The sequence below is a fragment of the Ailuropoda melanoleuca genome, chromosome 14 (assembly GCF_002007445.2).
Source record: "Ailuropoda melanoleuca isolate Jingjing chromosome 14, ASM200744v2, whole genome shotgun sequence".
Classification (NCBI taxonomy): Eukaryota; Metazoa; Chordata; class Mammalia; order Carnivora; family Ursidae; genus Ailuropoda; species Ailuropoda melanoleuca.
Window position 1 is genome coordinate 83,001,461 of NC_048231.1, and position 24,509 is coordinate 83,025,969.

Here is a 24,509-nt window from a genome sequence, read left to right on the forward strand (position 1 = left end):
TCTGTGGGGGTAAAAATAAGGAATAAACTGTTTCCTAATAACAGCATCCACAGGAGAAGAATCCCATGAGATACTGATGTGACGGAGGGTGTCTAGATAAAATATCCCAGTTCCTATTCATTCCGCTGGCATTGTGCGGTAATGGACTCTGATATTAAAATGCATATTTTACACCCTCGTCCCACAATTTGGAGGACAGCCATTCACTATGCATGAGCCATTCACTCATGCTCATCACACGGAGAAAATTACATTTTCCCAGTTGCCAAATGGAAGAGATAAATTATATCACGTGGACAAGCACATTGCTCCCAAGAGCAGTTTCACAGACCCAAGACACTGATCTAAAACACCCAGGAGGGAGACTAGGAGCTTTCTTGGTGGTGTCCTGAGTCAGTCTCTTTATTCAGACCTACCAGACTCTCAGCTTAGTGGGCTTAATGTCGTGGTGGGATGTTTGCCTTTCTGGCTTTTTTAGACAAAAAGAGAATCCTTGGGGCTTCTTATTCTTCCTTCCTGGAAAAAGATGTTAAAAAAACGAATAAATTAACAGAGTATTTCATATTTATGCATACCCAGTGAATTGATAATACCTATTTGTAAAGAAAATTAAAGAAGCAAATGTTAAAATGTTGTCTTTGGGAAGGGTACACAGGAAAGTTACCACAGATGCACACACATTTACTTGTTACACACTCTCTCCTTATCCTTACCTGTTCTTTTAGGTTAATGAAGGTCCAGATAACTGCCCTCTTTGTCTTTAATTCAGTATGTAACCTTAACCTATTACTTGCATACCTATAATTAATAGCATTTCTCTCTACATAATAATCAGAGCTAACATTTATTACCCTTCATATGGCCATCACTGTTCTACCCACTCAGTGCATTTTCCGATATGATCCCACAATTTAAAATCCTCGTTTTGCCCACGTTATAATTAGCACAGTTACATGACTCACACATTAATGCTTTCAACAGTTGTTGGGCGCCTATTACACACCTGGAACAGCCCTAGGACCTGGAGGCAGAAATGGGGTGGGGGGGTGAAGCAGAAATAACCATAGGATACAGAGGACCCTATCTAGTGTCAAAGTAAGATTCTTGCTCAGAAAGCTTTGGGAGTTGGCAGAAGGGAGGGCTCGTGGGCAGCTAAAGCCGCTAGTGACCTCGTTATACACTATTTAGGTTATCATATTTTTCTCTGCCTAGAAAAGTGGCTTCTCAGCCATTCCACTGGGGCGAATGCATTAAGTGACGCACCTAATTGGTACGGACCACTTTGGATTTGCTGGAAGGCGCCACCTAAACACCAGTTATTACCAGTGTTATGTATGGGTCTGGTGGCTTCTCCTTTCCTCTTCCCTGGTTTCCAAAGTCTGGTTCCCTTCTGTTACTTTTACCCAGGCCCTGCAAGTGAGCACAGGTTCACAGCCCTGGTGGCCCGCTCTGAATCCAGGGCAGGCTCTGGACCTGTGCACGTGCACCCTGCGCCGCCTCGACTCTCCATGGGGTTCCTTCTCCCGCCCATCCGGGTCTCCCTTTGCCGGGCGACGGCGGGCAACCGCATGGCTCCAAACCGGCCACCCCGTCGCCGCCCGCTCCTTCTCCCCTTGCACAACACGCCCCCCCCCACCGGGCCGCTGCAGCGACGCGGTACTGACCGGGCTGGGAGGCCCGGTTTCGGGAGGACCACGCTTCCCGCCGCCCCCTCCCTCCCGGGCAGAGCCCGACGGGTCCCCTCCCCCGGGCAAAAGTGAGGACGGGCTTCTAAGGTGATGGAGGACTCCTGAGAACGTGCGCCCAGGCAGGAAGGCCGGGCTACCCCGGGACGGCGGCTCCACTCGGAAAACGCCAGCGCCGGGCCCCTCAGGTGAGGTTGCCTCCGCGGGGTCTGCGTGGGAGAAGGGCCGTCTGCCCCGCGCCAGCGCGCCGGGGCTGGGACCGGCCTGGCCGAGCGCGCCGGCGCCGCGACCGCAGACAAAGGCGCCGCTCGCGCCCGGGCCGCCGCGCCTCGGGCTCTGCTTTGGGTAAGTGGCTCCCCCTCCGCTTTCTTTCTTCTCCTGCTGCCTGCCTCTCTCGGAGTTCAGCGGGCTCCGGAGAAGCCGTGCGTAAGGAAGAAATGCTACTTCCCCGCTCTCTCTGCACCCCCGCCTCACCTTAAAAAACAAACAAACAAACAAACAAACAACGACAACCCAAACGGAAAACCAAGCAAATAACAAAATAGCGAGTTTCCGAGCTGGGGGATTCTCCCGCGAGACCGACGTGGCCGCCCCTTAGGACCCCTTCCTCGGTTAGCCGCGCGCGGGGCTGTCACTGGATCTGTGGTTCGGATGGGAAGGTTGCCCCTGGGCATCCCCGGGGGTGTGTGTAGGGGAGGAGGCTTTAGGGACCCGATGCCGTTGAGGGGACCCCACCCACGCATGCATTTCGGCGCATTTGGGGGCGCCTGGGGGCTGTTCGCACTGAGAGTTCAAATTCGGATCTCGGTTGTGGGGTCTACCCCAGTCCCCTAGCATCTTCCCCTCTAGCCTCCTTCGCGCTACCTTCAGGGGTTAATATAGCGCCCCCCCGCCGCGGCCCCAGGGCGGGGGCTCGGGGCGCCTGAGAGGGCGGGGAGGGAGTGAGCCCCGCTGCTTTCCCCGGCTCTGCAATCCCGAGCCTGAATCTGCTGGGGAGGGCGTGCGGCTGCCGGCAGCGGATCGGGTTTGACCCCGCAGCCCGGTCCCGGGCCGCCTTCCCCAGCCTCTTCCCGGGCTGCTCTCCATCGGAAAAGCAATCGGAAGCCTCCCTGGCGTTTGCTTTTGTTCTGCCCGCAACTCTCCAGAATCCGAGGAGAAGCCAGAGTGGGCGGATGCCCCCGGGAGGGGGCCGTTGCGGGAGCTCCAGGTGCAGCCCCGAAGTGATACTTGGAGGCGGCGGCCGTTTCCCGCGCCTGGGTGGAGAGCGGGTCCCGATCGCTAATCAGTGCCGGGGTGCGGGCGGTGAGTCCGCTGCTTCGGAAAAAGCGCGCTGTGCGCCGCGGCCGCGCGCTGTCACGCGCCTCTCTGGCTCTCTCGAGAGCGCTACCTCGAGACGCGCATTTCCATTCATGGATCTCTGCCTGGGATTTGACTGATGTCGCCTCTGCCCGGGTTCTCTGAGCGGGCGTCTACTACTATTCGATTTACAGGGGGCCTACTGTGCGCAGGGCAGAAGTCCTGCGGTCACCCTAATTTAAGGTATTTATTGAGCATCTACTACGTACTGAGTAGATGTGTTACAAACTCCTCAATTTAGTAGATATTTTTTGAGTGCGTCCTGTATTCAAGGTAGTTGTGCTGTGACCTTAATAGGTATTTCCTGAGCACCTTCTGTGTGCAAAGGTTTTTTGTTATCGTGTGTGTGCGCGCGCTTGTGTTTCTGAAGGATTGCCCAGCCCACTTTTGGGGGGCACGTGGAAACAAGGGGGAGAGAATGTGTCTTTGGACCCTTGAGTCTTCAGTTCCTTTAGTAACGTGCATTTTAACCTTTCCGAACTGCTTGTCACGTGGTGTAGGAAGCGCTGGTGTTCTATACTGTAGCTGAGGTCAGAAGGGAGCAGGACAGAATAATGAAAAGGTTTACTCTGGGACCCCTTTCCAATTCACTTTCCTTACACTGAAAAAGAAAAAAAAAAGGGAGTTCCTTTGTGCAAAGCACCATGCTAGTTACTGCCGTGAATGAAAGGTTAATAGGGCAAAGCCCTGACACTACAAGGGATATGAGAATCTGTGGTGTGGACAGAAAGACAGACAAAAGGACAATCAACTAAACCGTGAAGGGGGTGGGGTGGGGCGCGAAATAGGGCCTGCATGGACCTTCCAGCCCCTAGTTTCAAACGGGTGACAGCAGGTGAGGTGACCCTATCTTTAAAATCCCGTCATTTGGGGGGCTAGAGTCTCAGTAGAAGAATCAAATGGTCCTTCCTGCTAAGAGATTCAATGACTCTTATTTACTCTGATCATTTTGGGATCCTGAGACACTGGAATATCCAGATTGGCAAGCAACCTGTGGGTCATTAGTCTATTAGCAAATATTTGAGCACTTATGTTTAATATAGGCTGTTATCAGGGAAATATAATCTACGATGTATTTTGCCCTAAAGGATCTAACAGAGTTCTTGAGATCAGCACGAAAAATGACTGTTTGCAGAGCAGACTTGAAAAGCCAGGAGCATATTCCTCCTAGAATTTGGCCAAGAAAATCCTGCGCTCATGGAATTGTGGCTTTCCTCTTCTCAGTGAGAGCCTTCTCTATGTCTAGTGTGTTTTATATCTTTTTACCTTGGCCTTCAGTAATTCCTGGTAACTGCTTTATCCCAGCTTCTTGGTACAGTGATCCTATTCTTCTCAGATTATCCCCAGCTTGCTTCCCTCTTAAATTCTTTTTTAACGACATTGTCTTATTTTTTGTTATGAACTTGAAGGCCCCCCTCAAATCCTTCCTGGAATTAGGCCCATTATAAAAGACTCAGGACATAGGGTAAACGTTAGTGAAGGACTTGGAGACCCTATACTTAAGAGCAGAGGAGACACCCACAGAGGCTGAAATCAGGAATGTACAGAGTTAACATAAACTGGCCTTGCGAGATGGCATAGGACTCCCATGGGCAGAGAAGACTTCAAACCAAGGCTTCCTCCCAAATTGAGAAAAATTGTGTAAGCAAAGGTGTGAAGGAAAACAAACCAGGAATTTGATAGCCCTTCCTTTTAGAATAGTTTCCATTCATTCAAAGAATTGCTGCCTGAGTGTTCACTATGCCCATGACTTTGCTAGGGTGTCAGGGGTGCAGTGGCAGGGGGGTTTCGCCCGGCACAGTTTGGGGTTCACTGTGATCCCAGGGCTGGTGAGGACCTTTGTCTGCTGTTTGCTGCAGGGACCACGTTGCATCCCTGCCATTCTTTGGAGCATTCCTGGAGTTTTTTCACCTGAGCTGAACTCGATTGTAATCTTCTTCAAGGCTAAGAATGTGACTTCTTTTTTTCTCTCTGCATCCCTGCCTCCCTGCAGGCTTGAGCATGGTCTGTAGATGACATTTCTCTCCTAACGCTGTATTGCCCATCTCTTCACCCTTTCCCTCCCTCATCAGGGCCTGACCTCTCTTCCTCTGCGTGCACCACTTCGAGATGCTCAGAGCCTTTCACTGTATGAAAACTCAGGGGAAAAACAATCCGTCATCAGTCACTTTCTCTTGAATTTGAATGTAGGTCACTGTTCCCTTTTCCGGGGGTCTTTGCACTTGAAGCCTCATTATGGAATGGAAGGTTTTGTCCACCATGAGAGGATTTCAAGCACAGACAAGTGGGGTATTGGAGGTAATTGGGGAAGCAAAGTGCCCTTCCTGGTGCTCCTGAAATTCTGCCACCACTTCCTCGTTGAGCCACTCTTAGCAAGGGTCCTGGCAATCCTGTGTGCTCCGTGAAAGTCTAGAGCCTTCCATGCTTTTTACCGTAGTGTTGTGACAAGTCAGATAGCAGCTCTGCCTGAGCTACCTGTCAGCCTGACCTTCACTTGCTCTGGTGTTTAAAGGTTAATCGTTTGCCAAACAGAATCCTTACTTCTTTACCTGTCTGCACATGCTCATTATTATAAGGCGGGGATTCTCAGCCTGAGTGCTACTGATGTTGTGGGCTGAATAATACCTTGTCACGGGGGACTGTCCTGTGAGTTGTAGAGCGTTCATCACTATCCCCGGCCTCTACCCAGTCCACATGCCAGTAGCATGCTCTCCCATCCCAAGCTGTGACAGTCAAAAGTATCTCCAGTCGTTGCCAGATGTGCCCTGGGGCACAAAATCACCCCTGATTGAGAACCACTGTTTTAAGGGGTATGGGTGAATATGTACCATTCTCTGTAACTTCCCACTCTTATGAGAGGCCTTATTTAACGTAACTTGGTTCTTTTCAATAACGGCGACTTAGTAGATGTGAAATTAACTTTGTGGAACTTTCCATGTGAATAATTTCATAAATCAGCAAAACATCCTTTGTCATCCCACATAGTCTAATCTGCTCATGATGTTAAGTCAATCTTTTGAGGCAAAAAAAAGAAAAAAGAAAAAAAAGTCTCAAATTCTTCCCCTAGCATGTGGCTGATTAACATACCGGACATGTGGGCAGCAGAACCATCATCGGCAGCCACCATTGCCCACAAGGTCATCCTCGCCGCTAAGTGGGCAGTGGCCGGTGGGCAGCAGTGGGGAGGGAAGTGGGATGAGGATCTAGTTCTCGTGGGACAGGATGCTTATGGAATTTGAGGGGTCCTCTTTAAGCAAAAGACAAAATGACCAGTTGAAAACATCACTAGGGCGTTGGAAGGATCCTGCGAGACCAGGTTTCAGTTTCATTAGCGCCAAGTAAAGCTGCCTCTGGGAAGGAGTTGGGGAGTGACAGGACAGCTGTGGCTGCAGGAATAGGGAAGTAGACTTTCTTCTACCCATGACTGGCAAGAGCTAAGAGAAGCTTCTCGAAGATTTGACTTCCCTAGAGAGCAGGGATCAAACTAGAATTGTTAAATGCAGGGTGGCTTGTACTTCTGTTACCATCTGTCCTCAGAAAGAAACTTTCTTAGCTTCAACAGCTCCCGGTCAGCATCAGCATCAGCAGCATGTTTGTAGGATGGAACTTGAGGCAAGGTTAGTTCACGTTTAGCAGGAGGCTATGTGAGGTCCCCTAGTGGACAGAAGTACCTTAACGCACATTGTAAGGGAGCTTGGCCCAGTGCCCAAGTTATTGATTCAGAAAGTGAACGAAACTCTTTTTCAGCATATTATAATGGAATGCGGAAAGTTTACAGTAAGATTTCATTGATTCAGACATCTATTTTGGAATACCCAGGACTGGAATGAGACTTTTCCTTGCATTGCCACAGGCTAGATAGGAAATGCCTTCTGGGGGCAGGGGTAGGCAAATAGTTGAAGTATTTGAAAACTTAAGATAGTAAAACAAACCAAAAAAACCCCCCAAAACCAAAACAAAACCCTCTATATTTCAGACTTTTCATTCATTCAGTCTTTTTCCTTAATCTGAATCAACCTACCTTCAATGAGGAAGAGAAAGTACTCTGGTTATTGCTTTAGTATTTAGATGTGCCTGACTATGTGAAACTGAACTGTCAATGTGTCAATGTCTAGATTTAACAAAAATAAAAAGACTCTCTACAAGAAGATTTATTGTAGGAGGGATTTTAAAAAAATAGCTAGTTTTCCATTTGTGTTTAAATGGACTTGATTTTTATAGAGTTTTTCAAGAGTCAAGATCTGTTTGGAGATTTTGGGTCAAATCTACACGCAAGCAGAGAGATTAAACCTACAAGGGATTTGGGGGATCACTGAGTAGGTCTCCTCGGCCCATTTTATAAATGGGGAAACTGAGGCTGAGAGAAGTTAGGTGGCTTGCCGGGGTTACGCAGAGGTTAGTGCCAGTGCTGGGCTGGGGGTCAGGAGTTTGTCCCCTTTGGCATGCATTGTCGCTGGAATATTGTTGACTTCCTGGTTGCTAGATCATGTTAGTGGAGGGAGGTCCAGGCAGGAGAAGAGTTTCTAGGTCATCTGATCCTGGTAGAATAATCATTAATTCACACTGATTACACCTATGCCACAGCCGTGTGTGCATATGGGTAGTATTGAAAAGAACCAGGAAAAAACGGAAACAGTTGGATTAGTGGAATGAGATTATTTTAAAAAACTTCCTATAGAATGGTGACTAATTAATAACACTGGATTGTATATTTGAAAGTTGTTAAGGGAGTAGATCTTAAAAGATCTTGAAAGTTGTTAAAGGAGTAGATCTTAAAAGTTCTCATCACAAGAAAAAAAATCATAACTGTGTGGTGATGTATGTTAACTAGACTTATTGTGGTGATCATTTCACAATATATACAAATACTGAATCATTACATTGTACACTGAAACTAATATGTCATATGTCAATTGTATCTCAATAAAATTTTTAAAATAAACCTTCCTTCAGTGCTTTTTGATATTGTCTCTACTGTAAATAATTAGAATGAAAACATTTATTTTCCTGTTTTAGAGAAGTACTATGTGTGCATTATGGGAAGTAGCAAGAAAAATTTAAAAATCCTACCATGGTCCTTTGATCCAATCATATTTTACTATGTTCTAGTGGTTTTTTTCTCAGCTCAATTTTTAAACACAGTTGAGATCATACCGTACATATAGTTGTAATTCATATCTTTTTTCAGTTAATATTATAACAGTTTCTATGTTTTTACAGACTCTTTGTACAAAAACTTTTAATGGCTACACAATTCAGTACTCAGGAAGCCTGTTAATTCATCATAATATTTTGTTGTTAGTGAACATTGTTTAATTCCAGTTTCTCACTGCCATATCATTGCAGTGAACAACTTTTGTTCATACTTTTTCTATAATTTTGATTGTTTTCTTGGTATACATTTCCAGGTAGTGAAATTACTCAACTGGTAGTGGAAACAAATGGAAATGATTTTATCACATCACTGATAGGGTGTTTTATTTTATTTTTAAAGATTTATTCATTTATTTTGAGAGAGAGTGAGAAAGTGCAAACATGGGGGAAGGTGTAGGGACAGAGAGAGTCCCAAGCAGACCTCCACGCTCAGTGTAGCACCCCACTTGGGGCTCGATCCTGAGACCAGGACCCAGCTGAAGCCAAGAGTCAGACGCTTAACTGACTGTGCCATCCAGGTGCCCCTAGGGTATTTTATTTCTAAAAAATTATGAATTTGGTAAGTAGAAAATACGGCACTGTTGCTTTCATATGCATTTTGGTTACCAGTATGACTAAACATTTCTCTATAGGATTGTTACCTGCTTGTATCTTTTGTTATCTTTTTTTTCTGTTTGGGGTTAGTGGTTTAAAAAACTGATCTGCACATATAAAATCCATTTTTTAAAAGGAAAGACAATAAACTTCTGATCTCCTGGATATTCTGTGAAGAATTCTGTCCAAGCCTAATGTTCCACAGTTCCAGCACCTCAAGTGCTGTGTTCTAGGCTAAATTCTTTCTGTTCATAGTGGTGGAGCTGCCTGTTCGGTTCCTGAAACAAGGTTAGGTGGACTGGGAGCTTGATCCCCTTGGTATCAACCAGCATACAGTGAGCACTTAGTACTTCACAGGTGTTAATTCTCAATCCTTCCAGCAGCTTGTGATGTGGGAGCTGTTTTACTATGTCTCTTCCTATATGAGGAGAGTGAGGCACAGAAAGATAAAATAACCATAGTCGCCTATTCTTTTAGAAGAGTTTTGATCACCAATTCCAATGCATGGGGTTGTTCTCCCCACACGTTCAGGCAAATCTTGGACATCCGCTGTCTGTGCTATGGTTCACCTCTGTTCTGACTCTGTCTGCCTGGAGAGCATCAGATTGCACAGGTGAAGGGCTCAGTCTCACAAGACTACCCTCCGCCTCAGAAGCCAGTCGCAGACCCTGCTTGTCATCTCTGCTTCTGACTGACTGGCTGTAAATCACAGGTTCCCACTACCCACCCCTTGGGTTCGGTTAATTTGCTAAAGTGGTTCAGAACTCAGGAGACCTGTTGACTCATTAGATTACTGGTTTATTACAAAGGATATTAAAGAGTATGAATCAACAGCCAGATGAAGAGATACATAGGGTGAGGTCCCAAACAAAGGAGTTTCTGTCCACATGGAGTTTGGGGCCAGGCACAGTGGTATGCGGAAGCATTCAGGTTCCCCACACAGGAGCTCTCTGACCCCCTTCCTTTTGAATTTTTATGGTGGTTGTGTTATGTAGGCATTATTGATTAAATCATTGGCCATTGGTGACCTCTTGAACCTCTGGTTCCTCTCTCCTCCTCGAAGTCTGGGGAGTAGGACTGAAAGTTCCATCCCTGTATTCATGGTTAGTTCTCCTGGCAACCAGCCCCTATCCTTAGGTACTTTCCAAGAGTCACCTGATTAACATAAAGCCAGTTGTGGTAAGGAGTGGACTTTTTATGAATAACAAGATACCTGTTTCACCTTCTTGGCTCTGAAGTGATTTCAGGAACTGAGGACAGAGACTAAATAGTATGACAAAAGATGTTCCCATTGTTCTTCTTGATCTGGAAATTTCCAAGGTTTAGGAGCTGTGAGCCAGGTACTGTGGACATGGATAAAGACCAAATATATATGAGAAACAGGTTTTGCTCATCTGAATGGCCAAATACATATTTCTTATAAATCACAACATTGCAACTTTTAACCAGGGTTACACTATGTCTGGATTTTCAGTAAGGTGACCTGCCCCGGTGGTGTAGTTGGTCTTTGAAGGAGCTGAGTTTAGGATTATTAGCAACTTCCTCTGAATTCCCTTACCTGTTTCTGGGAGAACTTTGTGTTGTAAGGTCATCCTACTATCTTAAATTTCCTTACTATATCTTCTTTATCTCTTATCCTCTTTTCCATATTTTCCATCCTTTTTATATCTCCTAGCTACATTCTGATAGTTCTTCTGACCTGTCTTCTAAATCACACTGTGTCTCTTCAGCTGTATCTAATCTGCAGATAAATCCATCTGTTGCATTCTTAATTTTTGTTACTGAATTTCAATTCTAAAATTTCTAGATCTTTTTCAGATCTTTAGTGTTACTTTTATATGGGTCCTATTCCCTTGTTTTGAAATGTTTAAGCCCAATTTGTATCTCCATGATCATAGTAAGTATAGTCGTTTCACATTCTGTGTGTTGTAATTTTTCCATCTGGAATACTTATGCATCTGTTTCTTCTCCTTATCATGCTGGTTCATATTTATGTTATATCTCCCTATGTGCCTGATTATCTTTGAATGTGTGCTAGATATTGTTTTGAAAAAATATTCGCATAAATATCATCTCATCAATTATAAGATGTATTTCCCCCCAACACACACGCTTTAATCTCTAAAATTCAGATGTGGTTTACAGTTGACGGAGTCTTGCATTTATAGTTGGTACCTAAAATAGTAGGTATCTAACATTTTTTCTTTTTCTTTTTCACTGGTACCTAAAATAGTAGTGCAATCATATAATTAGTGATATTTAAGATTGATGAGATGCAATAATTTGAGGCTTTGAGGGATGCTGATAAAAATGACAGGAGTTTTATTAGGATTTTAAATAGCTTCTTTGGGGTTTTTGGGGTATCAGCAATCGTGGATTAGTTTGGGGACATGAGATTTTTTAGGCCACCCACATGACATGAAGTCAGACCAGTTTATTTTTTGTTTTCTCTTACTCCTAGGGTCTCAGCCATAAGTGTGAAGAGGTTTACCAGGCCTATACCCTAGGGATGCCCTGGCCCCCTGACTATGAGGCTGCCAGAAGTGCTGCTTGGCCTCCTAGCTTCCTTTCTTGGATTCACAGTCCATCTGACTGGGTAAAAGTAGCCCCTAATACACAGGCCCACATCTCTGGACCTCCTTCTCCCAGATCTTAAGTCTGTAGTCCCTCCCCATCTTGTTAGCTCTGATGTGCTTCTAGGAAGAATTTGCAAAAAAATACTTCATCTAGGTTTCTTTGTTGTGTTCATTGGGAAGTTTGGGTCAAATGACCCAGTTCACTACTGCTGGAGGAGGCAGAAGTGAGTCTGATCTACCTTAGAGATTGACAGGAGAGGAGTACAAAACACCACTGTCCTCTGTCTGCCCATGACCAGGGCACTTTCTTCACCACACCCAATATGTTATCCTGGTCACAGCTGGAAAGCCGAGGTCGGGATGAATACATTCCTGCAAACCGCATCCAGCTAAATGTCGATATATTTCCCTACATAGAAGAGACTAATCCCACAGGCTTTTCCTAATAAGGCAGGTGAACTGGCAGAGAAAGCAGTTGCAGAAGTGGCGTCTGGAGTCCCATCCATCATCCATCTCCATCTGGTGTCTTCCTTCTCGTCCACACCAGCCTGCAGAAAGATGCGAATTTAGGACCGAGGGACGTGATAAGGGAAGAAGATGCTTTCTATTCCAGCAATTGTTAAGAAGGAAAATGAGTAGACTGTATTTTAGCTAGGTTAGATTTCTTCCATTTGACTTCCATTTGACGTCCCCAGCATTTCTAGGTGGAAAGCAGACTGTTTCACCCACGGCCAAGTCTAGTCTTTGTAGAGACTGAACTCTGTGTCCAGGCTCAGGAGTCAGGGTGGCCTGTCCCTGGGACTCTTATTGAATCTAATGTTTCCAAAGAAGCTTATGGAATCCTTCCTGGCTTTTGGGAGTCACATGCTTATCCATGTGTTTTCAGGATCACTAGCCAAATGTATTTCCCCCTACTTTCCTCCAACTCTCATAGATGTTTTTCCCCAACCTTCCTGAAGCCAGAGAATTTTACAATGAAAAAAAAAATACAGTTTCTGGGTTTGAAAAGGCTGGGCATAGAGGCACAGCATAGCGGGAAGCCCCTCTCCACTGCCTTCTTCCACTTATCTTAGCATCCATTGCTTTTTTTTAAGGGAGGCTCTAATGTTTAGTTTGGGGTACTTTTCTCCCTGGGAACCTCAGAGCTGTCCTCTCAGAAAATTGGTATGAGCCCAGGAAACCACAGTCTGCTCTCACTGTTCAGGTGTATAGATGTTGGGTAAAGCGAGGAAGGTGTAGCCAGTAGGGATCTGCCTCACTGGAAAGGGCTTGTTTTGTGGGAGGGTATCCCCACCAACTTTTTGGAGACCACCTTACACCGTGGAGCTGTTTTTGGTATTCCATGATGATTTATGCAGCTTATTTTTATTTTACTCTTACAACATTTCACACAGAGGAAAGATTATATATAACTCAGTCCACTCTTAGCTAGAAATAGAAATCCTCCAATTGGGCTTTAATGACTGTCCTTAAAGGAACAAAGCCGTTATTCCACTCCCAGGTTGTTCTAGACTGTGACTGAGGCCTTTGGAAGAAAGGATAAATGATTTAAATAATTCTGAAGAAGCAAATTTTCTATTCTCCCAGAAGATGAACCCTTCCATGATTATTTTTAGAGGCAGAATTACTAGAAAGCCCCACCAGCCATAAGAATTTATGAACCAGGATGTCTGAAATCTCTTCAGCCTGAAATGAAGTAAATTAATTCCTGCAGCGTGATTCACTTTAGGGACAAGTCCACGTTTCCTTTATTTATCAGTAACATAGGCTCTTAAAGTTTTTTCTAAAGAGGTACAGTTAGTACCGCCAAGGCCAGTTCTATATTTCTATGGTCAAATTTCCCATTAATTGGAATTTGAGTTTTTTCCAGCCGTTTTGAGACTATTTCATCTGCTAATAAGAGATAATATGCTATGATTTCAGTGATATATGTGAGAACCACAGGGAGTTCAGACAAAGTTAGCTGAGCAAAGCTCCGTACTTGTCATAGAGACCAGGACATCGCCTTCTGTATGCGGTGACAATGGCACTTTTTACCAAATATTCAGAACTTTTTAGAGGACTCAGAACAAGAAAGCGTTATAGGACTTTCAACAGGAAAAAAAGGGACAAAGAGATTCAGAAATCTGAAGTGATTTTATTTGTAAGAGGAGAATCAGGAAGATAATTGCAGTAAACCACTTTAGAAGAGGAGGTGAGAAATATATAACAATAGAGTAATTATACTGGACTGCTTTGAGCTTTCCAGATTAGAGGAGAGAAAAGGAAGAATGTCTTGACCAATTATTATAGAGTTTTAATGCCCATCGTGTAGGACACTGAAGAGGGCTTGAACAACCCACCCATCTGCTGTTTAATAAAGCCAGTGAAATGTGTGCCATCAAAATGTCAGACAAATTTAGGATATACAGAGTAAGGAGAAAGACCATTATTTATGAGTGAGAGTATGTTTGGTAAATAGTCCTGGGCATGTCATGGTCTAAATAACTATTCATTTTTTCTATACTTTACCATATTCTTGAGCTGAATGGAGATTAAAGACTTAAAGATAAAAAGACTTAGGTCCTTATTAATTTTATTGGGTGAAGGATGACGGGCAGTGCACGTCCATTGTGAAAATGCTTTTAGTTTATTAAACTACTTGAGTTAAAAGCTTAAAGTCTTGTTTTTAAATTATTGTGTATGCCTTTATTCTTCAAAAGTTAATCAGTGAATTTGTTAATCCTGAAACCGCCCCCCCCGCCCCCTTTCTTGTGAGCCGTCTTTGAAAGTGAACCTGAAATGCATTTATGGAACAGAGGAGGTAAAAAATCCCTTGACCTCTCTATTCAGTTTATTCAGAAGCAGATCCACAGAACCAAATGTTTATCGCTCCTTTATCGGCTGACTTTTCTCCTGTTTAACCAACAAACAATGCAGTGTTTTGCTCTACACCCTGAATCCAGGAATTGGCTTCCATCACATATTAAATAACCTTGTTCTGTTCCCACCTTTCCTATTGGTAAGAAATCATAATAGCATTACTATTTAATTATCACCGCTAAAAGCAATGTCAGATTTCAGTAATCTAAAACTATATTGCCTTAAACTGAGATTACTTGAAATAAGATCTTTCTTCTCCAGTAATAGATACCTAGAAAAGAGGGTGTCCAGCTGTAGGTGGAGGGGGCAGGTACAGGAACATGTACGTACACAGTTATGATTCTGAACTCCTTGCAGGCTTTTTTCTGGAAGGACACGGAAGCCATTGTTAGGAGTGGAAAAGTAAGAAGCAACTGGGGATTGAGGGGGTGAGGGAAAGGATTTTTTATTTTTATCTTATACCTTTTTATGCTATTTAAAATATAAGCACATATTTTTATTTCATAAGTAAATAAGGGGAAAATTAAGAAGGTGAGAGAAAGGAAAGAAGCCGCTGTAGGAGATCCCATCAGCTCTGAATTTTATCTCCAGATGCCTTTCTCAGTGGAAATTCTGGTTTTTATGGATCACCAGATCAAAATCCATAGGGACACACGCTCAGGTTGATCCTCCCCAGCTTTTGTAACATTGGTGTCTTCTCTGAGCCTCCCAGTGGCCTGTCCAGTACATTGCGTCCGTATTGCAAGGTTCCACCTGACTAAGGGGAAGCCTTGAGCTTGGGGAAGATGGGTGGCTAGTCTTAGGCCACGTCATCAGTACCTGGGAAGTTCAGAACTAGAAGCCACATTCATTGTTCCTTTAATCCTAACTTTACTAGAAACTTGAATAGAAAGAACTTTACTATTGCTTCTGGACATTCTTTCCTAAGTGCTCCAAGCTGCCTCCTCTCTGTTTTCATGCCATAACATCTGTTTCCTTCTCTGAAATCATGGTTAGATGTATACTTGTTTTCCTCATTAATATTATCAGCATAGGCCATCTCTCTGCTTTCTGTAGGCTTATGGCATCTAAGACATTATGGTGTGTTTATTAGTTACTTAATCTTTGTTTTATGGTGTTGGTTACTCAGGGTACTTTCTCCCAAATAATTACCCATTTTTAGGAAAACAAAGTAATAAGCTTAGCCATTTTCACCAGGCTAATGTCATTGTCCACAAGCAAATGAGCACCACATGATGTTTGAACTGGAAGAAAACCATCCTTGCAAGACTTACTGTCTTGTTTCATAGATGAAGGACTTGAAGATCGGATAACTTGTTCTGGATCACACAGGGAATTCGAGTGGACAGGGGACCCAGAGCCCACCTCTCTGCACTTCCAGCCCAGCCCTCCTCCTGATGCAAAAGTAATTACAGAGAATAATTCTCTTGGTCATCAGGCATGTAGATGAATGGTCAGTGCTAGCAAAAAAAACAACAAAACAAAATAGGTCACACTAAATTAAAACAGCAACTGTGCAGAGGTAATCTGAAAACGAAGAGGAGGTGTTGAGTTTACTTTTCCAAGTTTTAGTGAGTGATTTTGCGGGCTTACCTCTTTTAAAGCACACTTGCTATATAAACATCAGCATTTCCACAAAATGATTTACAATAGGAATCCTTTAGATGATAAGTATCCCAACCACATTCACTTGTCATAGAGTAAAAATCACCCTCCCTTGTTGGCCTGATCAAGGCACATAGCATCAAAGTTGTGAAACGAGGAATTTATTTTTATTTTTATTTTATTTTATTTATTTATTTTTATTTATTTGACAAGAGCACAAGCAGGGGGAGGGGCAGAGGGAGAGGGAGAAGCAGGCTCCCTGCTGAGTGGGATGCGACTATGGGAGCCCTGAAGGTAGGATTCACTAGTGAGAATGCCATTTTTATGAATCATGTACTTCGTGCCACCCCCTGTGAGATTCATACAGTCCTAGGAGGCACTAGCTTCTGTAGGCAGGGTTGTAAAGGATGTCGTGATAATGGATGTCCCTAAAAATTCCGTTCCCATATGTGAGTTACGCATGCCCGGGCTCCAGCCCTAAAAACTGATTTATGTGGTTTGGGGTGCGATCCAGACATCAGTATTTAAAACCATGGTTCCCCAAATTGTTGCACATTGGAATCACCTGGGGAATTTTTAAAATCCTGATGCCTGGTTCTGACTCCAGAGATTCTGGTTTAATTGGTCTGGGCTCTGGACTAGACATGAGAATTTTTCCTGAGCTCCTCGTGTGATTCTCATATGCAGCCAAGGTTGCAATCCATGGGTGAATGAGACCTGGCTAACCCTGTGCATAGCAGGTGTTCAGTAAAAATAAAGTATGAAATGAAAGCTAGATGGAAGGGTTTATAAGAGACGTCCGTGCTAAAAAGTCCATTTTTGGTTGGACAGAATTGCTGTGGGCTTGAATGTGTTCTGCAGTGGTTTGGGGTGGAGTGGGCAGCAGAACCTAATATATTCAGCTCACGACTGTAGCCTTTGTTGTGGCTTCCAGTGGAACTTGCAGCCGCAACCGAACAGCCAGGGTCTTCCTAATTGCCCCGTTCCATTTTATCTGCCTGTCAGACTCCTGATGAGTCCAACACTGTGCTTTGGAGGAAAAACACCAGAAACTGGCTTGTGTGAGAGCAAGGTGCTCCAGCCGGGGGTTTAGCCTGGGGTGAACTCTGTCCCTGCGGCGAGCCTCTGCAGCCCGCCCACTGCTCAGGGTTAGCGAGAGCTCCCTGAAGCCCAGAGCGCCAGAGTTGCTTGGTTTCCTTTGTTCCCTAGGTGATTCTTGTTTAGTCCAAGGGGTGCAGGGAGGGGAAGTATTTCCGCATCTGGCCCCAGTGAATGCAGCTGCTTTCAGCCATGGAGAAGGGGAACTTGCCAGGAAGAGCGTTCACCGTCGCTGCTTACAGAGCGCAATCTGAACTGGGTCTCTTCAGTGGTCTTGGAAGGCGTGGGGCACTGGTTTTGGAACTGGAGTGTGCGTTGGAATCCCTTAGAGAAGTGTTAAGATGCAGATTGCCAGGGCAACGCCTGGATTCTCTGGCTCGGTAGGACTGGGGTGGGGCCCAAGGATTTGCGTGTCTGACACCTTCTGGGGTGGTGCCGATTGCTGGTCTGCAGACTGCCCTTAGAAGGAAGGACACAGATGGCCCCGGGTGTTGTTTAGGGAAAGGACATGGGATGGCTGCAGGTCACAAGATCAGGAGTTAAAATGGCCTCCCCGCCTGGGGCTTCCATGGACAGCACGGGGGGGTGGGGGTGGGGGGGAGGCAGTGGGGCTCAGAGGTGGCCTCCGGGAGCAGGTGGAACCTCAGATGATGAGTAGGGGTTTGCCAGGTGAGGAGCGTGGGGCACTGTTCAGGAGCAGTGTGGGCAGAGGTGAAAAGAGAACAGGAGTGAGGCTGGCGTGGGGAGCACACGTGGTTTAGGGTGACTGATGGGGTGAGAGTGGAGTCTGGAGAAGCAAGCAGAGGCCAGATCGTGGTGCCGGTCCTCCCCATGGAGGAGTCCGGGCTGATCTGAAAGCAAGGCAGTCCACTGGGGGTTTCACGCAGGTGAGTAACATGATCAGATTTGCCTATAAGTTGGGAGACGGCCTGGCGGGAGCATGCGTCTGCAGGAGACACAGGAGGCTGTCTCGGGAGTCCCCCTGGGAATTGATGAGGCCACAGGGGCGTGACCTTTATGTCATCCTGTCTTTGGGTCACCCTCTGCCTCTGCTCAGTATTTCCAACTTTTCAGAGCCATTTCCAATAGGTGCCTTCACTGGCTCTTTGAACATCTCCTGTGTGTGCTTGTATGTGGAAGCCAGCAATCACTCTTTGTTTCCCCTACTCAGATTGTTTCTCAAGGAAAAGTAAGTTAATATAAATGTCATGGGCGGGTGGGGGAATGGGGTCACAGGGTGGTGGGTACCAAGGAGGACACGTGTTGTGATGAGCACTGGGTGTTACACACAACTAATGAATCATTGAACACCACATCAGAAGCTAATGATGTACTACACAGTGGCTGACCGAACATAAAAAAAAATACCACGGGAAAAAAAAATAAATGTCAAGGGCAACGTTGAAACAGGAGAGCCATGAAGGGCCTGTGTGGATGGGAGTGGGGCAGTCCCAGCTATGTAGCCTGGATGAGGCACTCTGCAGGTTGTGTATCTTTTGGGGAGCTCTGAGTTTTTCTTTCTTGGCTCTACCTGGGAGTCACGCATCCTTCTCCTGCACCTACCTTGAGCACAGAATACAAACCTGAGTCAGCGGCCAGCCCCCCAACCTCCCAGCCTTTCAGTTTGGGGACTTACCTAGGCAAGTCTCCTAAATTCATTGTACCCTCAAAATGGCGCCCTTGCTGGGCATGATGGAGGCATGAGGGTTTCTGAAGCAGGTCCAACCCCCTCCTTGCCCACTGCAGTGGTGAATGGATTGTGTCTGCAGAATGAAGTTGTGCATGCAGAAGACGGCCACAGTGAGCTAATTGTTCAGTGGGGACAAGTGCAAAAGGTGTTGGTGGGAGCAAGTTCAGCCCATCTTAGCAAAGAATCAACACTGATGGATTTCACTTGCCGCACTTCTCACTTCATCTGGTAATGAAAATTTGATTTGTGGTTTCCTCTCATAGGGCTCTTCATCACGCTGTAATTGATACATCTCCAACAAGTGGCTCTTGAGGAAATCAATTCCACCAGGTCTCATCATGACCCAGAGAGACTAACGGAGATTTTTGTAGGCTCTGTCTTCCTTGTTGTGCCCTTTTCTCTCAGGCTGTGTGGTCTAACCATTGGCTGAGTTAGAGGCTCCCCCCAGAGGCCTTGAGTGGGCTGCTGTTGGGGAAGACAGGGGTCTAGATTGATGACCGGTGTCAGTGAGCAGTCTGCTTTGAGGTAATGACGTCAAGATTTATAGGTCACCCGTGTCAAGGTGGCTTTTGCCGCTTCAGACCAACACGGTAGGTACGAGAACAGACTGCAGGATGGGGAGCTGGCAGCCTGCCTCAGATTAGAAGGGCGGGTAAGAGCAGAAAGGAGTGGGTGTGACCCACTGTCCATGTTTGCCCTCGTTGCTGGTCAGGGGAAGAGAAATGTTGTCCAAAGAGACACAATCTGAATGCCTCACTGTGTGCTGTCCCAAACATTTTGCTCATGACATGCCCAACTGGGACTGTTTTGCTACAGAGCTGCTAAAAATGTTTGGCCAAATGTCCAAGGGGACCTTCTTCAAACTCTGGCTGGCAGAGCTGCTTTTATCCGGATCCCATCTGCTGTTTGACCCTGATTAAAGGTTGCCATACATTGGGTGCCATCTTGGAAGTCTGTTCTTAGGTCATGTGAGGGGGACTGTGCCTTCTCTTTCTCTTTTTCATGATGTTTACTGTAAAAATGTCAATCTGAAACAATAAAGTTATGAAATGTCAGCTGGTAGAAAAATTGCATCACACTTTTAAAGCTCACGTAACATACTCTACCTCATTTGGTTGCCACAAGAAGTCTGTAGAGTAAATGGAGTTGTTATTTTTTTGAAGATTTCTTTCATTCTTTTTAAATTTAGTTTAATTTATTTATTTGGTAGAGGGCACAAGCAGGGGGAACAGCAGAGGGAGAGGGAGAAGCAGGCCCCTCTCTGAGCAGGGAGCTGACATGGGGCTCGATCCCAGATGATCCCGGGATCATGACCCGAGCGGAAGGCAGACGCTCAACAGACTGAACCACCCAGGCGCCCCCCCCCACACACTTTTTAAAGATTTATTTATTTATTTGAGAGAGAGAGAGAGAATGCAAGGGGTAGGGGCGGAGGGAGAAGGAGAGAGAAACTCAAGCAGATGCCACATTGAGCACGGAGCCTGACGCGGGGTTCGATCTCACGAACGTGAGATGATGACCTGAGCCTAAACCAAGAGTCGGATGCTTAACTGCTTAACCGATTGTGCCACCCAAGGCACCCCATGAACCGTGTCATTATCTCCATCTCACAGATGGGAAACAGGCAGCAGAGAGTGAATACCTTGTCCAAAGTTTGGAGTAATTCCAAAGGTCAAGAGTGAGAGCTGGAGCTCAGGCTTCTCAAGTCTCTACCATCAGAGCCTTTCAGCATCCTATTAGGTGTAGTCCCTGAATGAAGGCATGGTAGAAAACTTCCAAGAGTGTTTATCAAGCCAAGTGGGAAGTAGGAACACATGAAAGACTATTTAACTTCTCAAGACTGCTGCTAAATAAAAGATTTGAGCTATTTGCTACATAGAAGGGTTTGGAATTCTCTGTGTAGATAGCTGATGATGTCATTGACGTCAGTGTTTCTAAGTGCTATTTTTGTGGTAGAATGGAGAGACATTGCTGTTTCATTTATTTGTTGCTGTATAACCAACCCAAAACCTGGCGTTTTAACATGACAATGACTTATTTCTCAAAATTATGTAATTTGAGCAGTGCTTGGCTGGATGATTCTTTTGCTCCATGTGGCATCACATGGGACGACTCATTTGGCTGCTCTCAGCTGCTGACTATGTTGGACTGGACCAGAAGGTCCGAGAAGGCTCACTCGCATGTCTCTGCCTCCATGCTTCTCCGTGTCATCTCTTTCTGGGTCTGGCTCGGACTTCCTCACGGCATGGTGGTTTCAGGGTAGCCAGACTTCTACATAGAAGGAATAAGCAGAAGTTGCCAGTTCTCCTAGGACCTGGGTTCAAAGTCCTAGAATAAACATCATTTCCACTACCTTCTGTTGGTCAAAGTACGTCAGCTCGTAGGTGAGTCCAGACTCAGAGGGAGGAGAAAGAGACTCCACCTCCTGATGGGTGGGTACCATGTACATAGGATGTTGGGAGAAGTGGTTGGTGGCCTGATTAGGAGTCTGTCAACCATAGTAACATTCATGTGTCCACTTGCTAAGAGAAACAAACATTTTTACTATGTACCATCCCGAGATACGAAGAAGACTGTCTGTTAAATGCACCAAGTGTACATGAGGTGTTCAGGAATGGCAAGTTCAGCCCAACATGGAAATACAGTTGAGGAGCAGCCCGAGAACGTGGGTCCTCTGGCCGGTGGCCAGTCCAGGCCCCCACTGGGCTTCTCTCTGGGACTACCCGTGGTCTCAGGAATCATGGCCTTGGCCCTAAAAATTACTTGATGCATCTAACCCAAACTCAGTTCAGACAGACATGTATGGATAGAGGATAAATTTGGAGAAATGATCATAAAGGTAGACTATTAGATGGTAGAAAACTGTGCATTCTAAATATCATGATAATGGTGCATCCAGAGCCTTTTGGACCCAAATCACCATTGAAATCCAAATAACGTGGTCAGTGTGCTTTCTCCAACTGCTCGTAGCTGGGAAATGATCCTCTCTTTTTGTTCCAGTCCATTCATCCGAGCCCATTCTTCCTGAGCAAGCTTTTCTTGGCTCCTAATTGCATTGAGAGCATTGGATATAGGACCTCAGATTGCAATTAACAGAGAAATCACAACTGCTGCTTCTGTTGTTCTGTGTGTTTGTCCTCTCACCTGCAAATTTGCATTGCCAGTGTATTTGTAGAACTTTTTGTTCTCAAAGTGTTTTCGTATGGATTATTGCATATCATTTTCATGGCAACTCCATTAAGATAACACTGAGTAAGATTACTCCCTTGTAGAAAGAAGGAGATTTGCAGTCCCAGAATGGCAACGCAGTAGCAAAGCCAGACTTATGCCCTCCATTTCAGTGTTTTTCCTTCTCTTCCACACTTCTAGCCTGTAATATGCTTGTCCTAATATCCAGGGCGGGATGACCAGCTGTGATGAGGAAGGAGCAATTTTGGGACTAGAGCATCTGTTAGTAGCTTAATCATGGCTTTGGTCATGAAGTTAAGATACAAAGATAGTTGTTTTTAACTTGAATTTCAATTAGTGGCAGAAAAACTTGCTATTTGCAGGCCGTGGAGGGACCACCAGGAAACACATTTTTACCCAACCCTGGTAGTACCTTTCTCCCTGGATGGGGATTTGAGCTCATCCACTCATGGCGCTGAGCAGCACATAGGAGAGGGATAAAGGCAGCTCTCACATCTGCTGCTGAAGTACTTCCCTGAGGCCCACTTGGATCAAAGCTGATCAGGAAGTGGGAGAGTTCGGGGCTCCATCGGCAGTCCTGTGGACCCAGCCCACAACACCTCACACAAGTTATTGAAGAGACTTGCTCAATAGCAACTAATGGGCTTTTCTACTGTGCTAAAATTAGAGCTGAAAGGTAAACAGAGCGTTGGAATGGAATAATAATGTCATACCATATGGGAAAATTCTAGTGTGGATTAGCGATTTTCTTGCCCTTGAAGTTCTTCAGAGCTCTGAGCTGTGCGGGGATGGGAGAGAATGCATCTGGTACGGTGGGTTCAGTACACTCCGTTGTCCTCACATAATTAATGTGTCTCCTTTACTCTCATAAGTGTTCAGGTTTGGATGGTAGGTTCGGTCCCCCAAAGCCTGGAGCTCAGCATATCATGGGCACTCAAGATGGGTCAGTTCCCTTCCTTGACAAGCCAGTAACTTCTGTGCGGGAGTAACCATAAAAAAAGTGTGTGTATTTTGTGCTTCTAATGAACCTATTCTTCTTGACACTAGAGGTCAAAATCAGGGCTCTTTCCTTGATTAAGTTTTTCTTTTTAAAAGTGATAATGCTGAAACAAGCGAAGGGGAGTAAGAGAGTACACTTACCATGGTGAGTGCTGAATAATGTATGGAATTGTTGAATCATAGTTTTTACACCTGAGACTAACACAACACTGTATGTTAACTGTACTGGAATTAAAAATAAGTAAAAGTGATAATGCTTATTCAAACTCTTACTGGTACCATAATTGGCCTGACTTTTGCTGGCTTTGGATTCAGTGGAACCATCTTCATGGATGAATCAGTAAAACCGTCCTAATAATATTGTCCACTGTATTTATAACGTAGTAGATTATTTTTCATGTAGGACTTGGTCTCACAGCAACCCTATTTGGTGGGAGAGTCTGGGGAACTAGAGATACAGAGAAGATCCCCCTACTAATTAGTAATAGCACAGAAACAGGAACCTTTTGATTCTGTGTCCTTCCTTTCATCCTGCCTGTTGTGGATGCTCCTGGATCTGGCCACAGGCATGCTGACGTAAGGCATTTCTTTCAGCACCCAGTAATGTTTAAGATCCAGTGAAGTTGATGAAGATGTATCATGCTGACCTCAGTGACAATGCAGACTTTGGTTACTCCAGAACATGCACCGTTGCTGGTTTGTGGCCACAAGCGTGGCCAAGGGCAGCCTCATTAAACAAACCTTACATTTGTTTCGGGCATTTATGGTTTACAAAACATTTTATCTGCAGTATCTGTTTGATGCATCCAAAGAGAGAGCATATGGGACAGGTGAACGTTAGAGGTCTTGCTCTCATTGTTCTTCCCTAACAGGAGGAAGGAGGCTCAGAGAGATGAAGTGAGTTGCTCTAAGTGACACGTCCAGTAAATGGCAGCACGTGGTTTGGAGCTCGATATTTCTGATATCTGATCCTCCCCTGGCCCCTCGTTCCTCATTTCCAGGAGCTTCTCCAGTGTGTCATCAAACTTGGGAGAGATGGTTTGATCCTAAGGCCACAGGGCTCATAATGAGCACCTCGTTAAATGCTGAGATGGACTCTCCTCTTTAAGAGGAATAAGGGTGGTCTTTGATTGCCAGAGTTGTGAGAAATGCGACAGCCTTTTCCAGAGAAGGGACGGTTTTAATCTGCCAAAGTGGCCTGGGAAGTTAATTAAGCAGCTCATTTTTAAGTGGAGCCAGTGGCTAGAAGGCAATGGGAGAAGGGGAAAGGGCTCAGGAATGAGAGTGTGTTTAAGGCTTGCAGCCCCCTGCCTGTCAGGAGTAAGAAATGGGGCTGGGAAAATGCTAGATGTCCACAAGAGTTGACGACGAAAGGCCCAGGAAAGGGTTCAAGGACAAGCCAGATGACTCCCATTGGGAAACTGCTTGGTTCCTTATTTGGAGCAGGGAGTACTTGCGGGGCAACAAGTTTTCAACAGATACAAGTTTCTGAAGACGGGACTGGAGAAGAAACAGTCCCCCACGTGGAACTCAGGGCAAAAACACCCAGTCTATCTGAGTCGGAAGAATACCATTCCCCCTTGCCATGGACTTCGATAGATGTCAACAAGCGAACCAGAGACACAGGTCCTGAGACCAGCAGAAGCTACCAACTCACATTGCCCGCAAATTAATTCTAACTCCTCCTCTTGGTGTCCATCT

At 45.3% G+C, this 24,509-nt stretch overlaps 1 protein-coding gene across 1 annotated transcript in view; it reads left to right on the top strand.

Annotated features, from left to right (window-relative positions):
• Positions 1-1,925: 1,925 nt before the first annotated feature.
• Positions 1,926-24,509, top strand: part of MAPK4 (mitogen-activated protein kinase 4) — a 152,743-nt gene continuing 130,159 nt past the window's right edge. The window contains exon 1 of the mRNA XM_034642436.1: positions 1,926-2,030. The gene's annotated coding sequence lies outside the window, so the exon portion shown is untranslated. The remainder of the gene's footprint in view (positions 2,031-24,509) is intronic.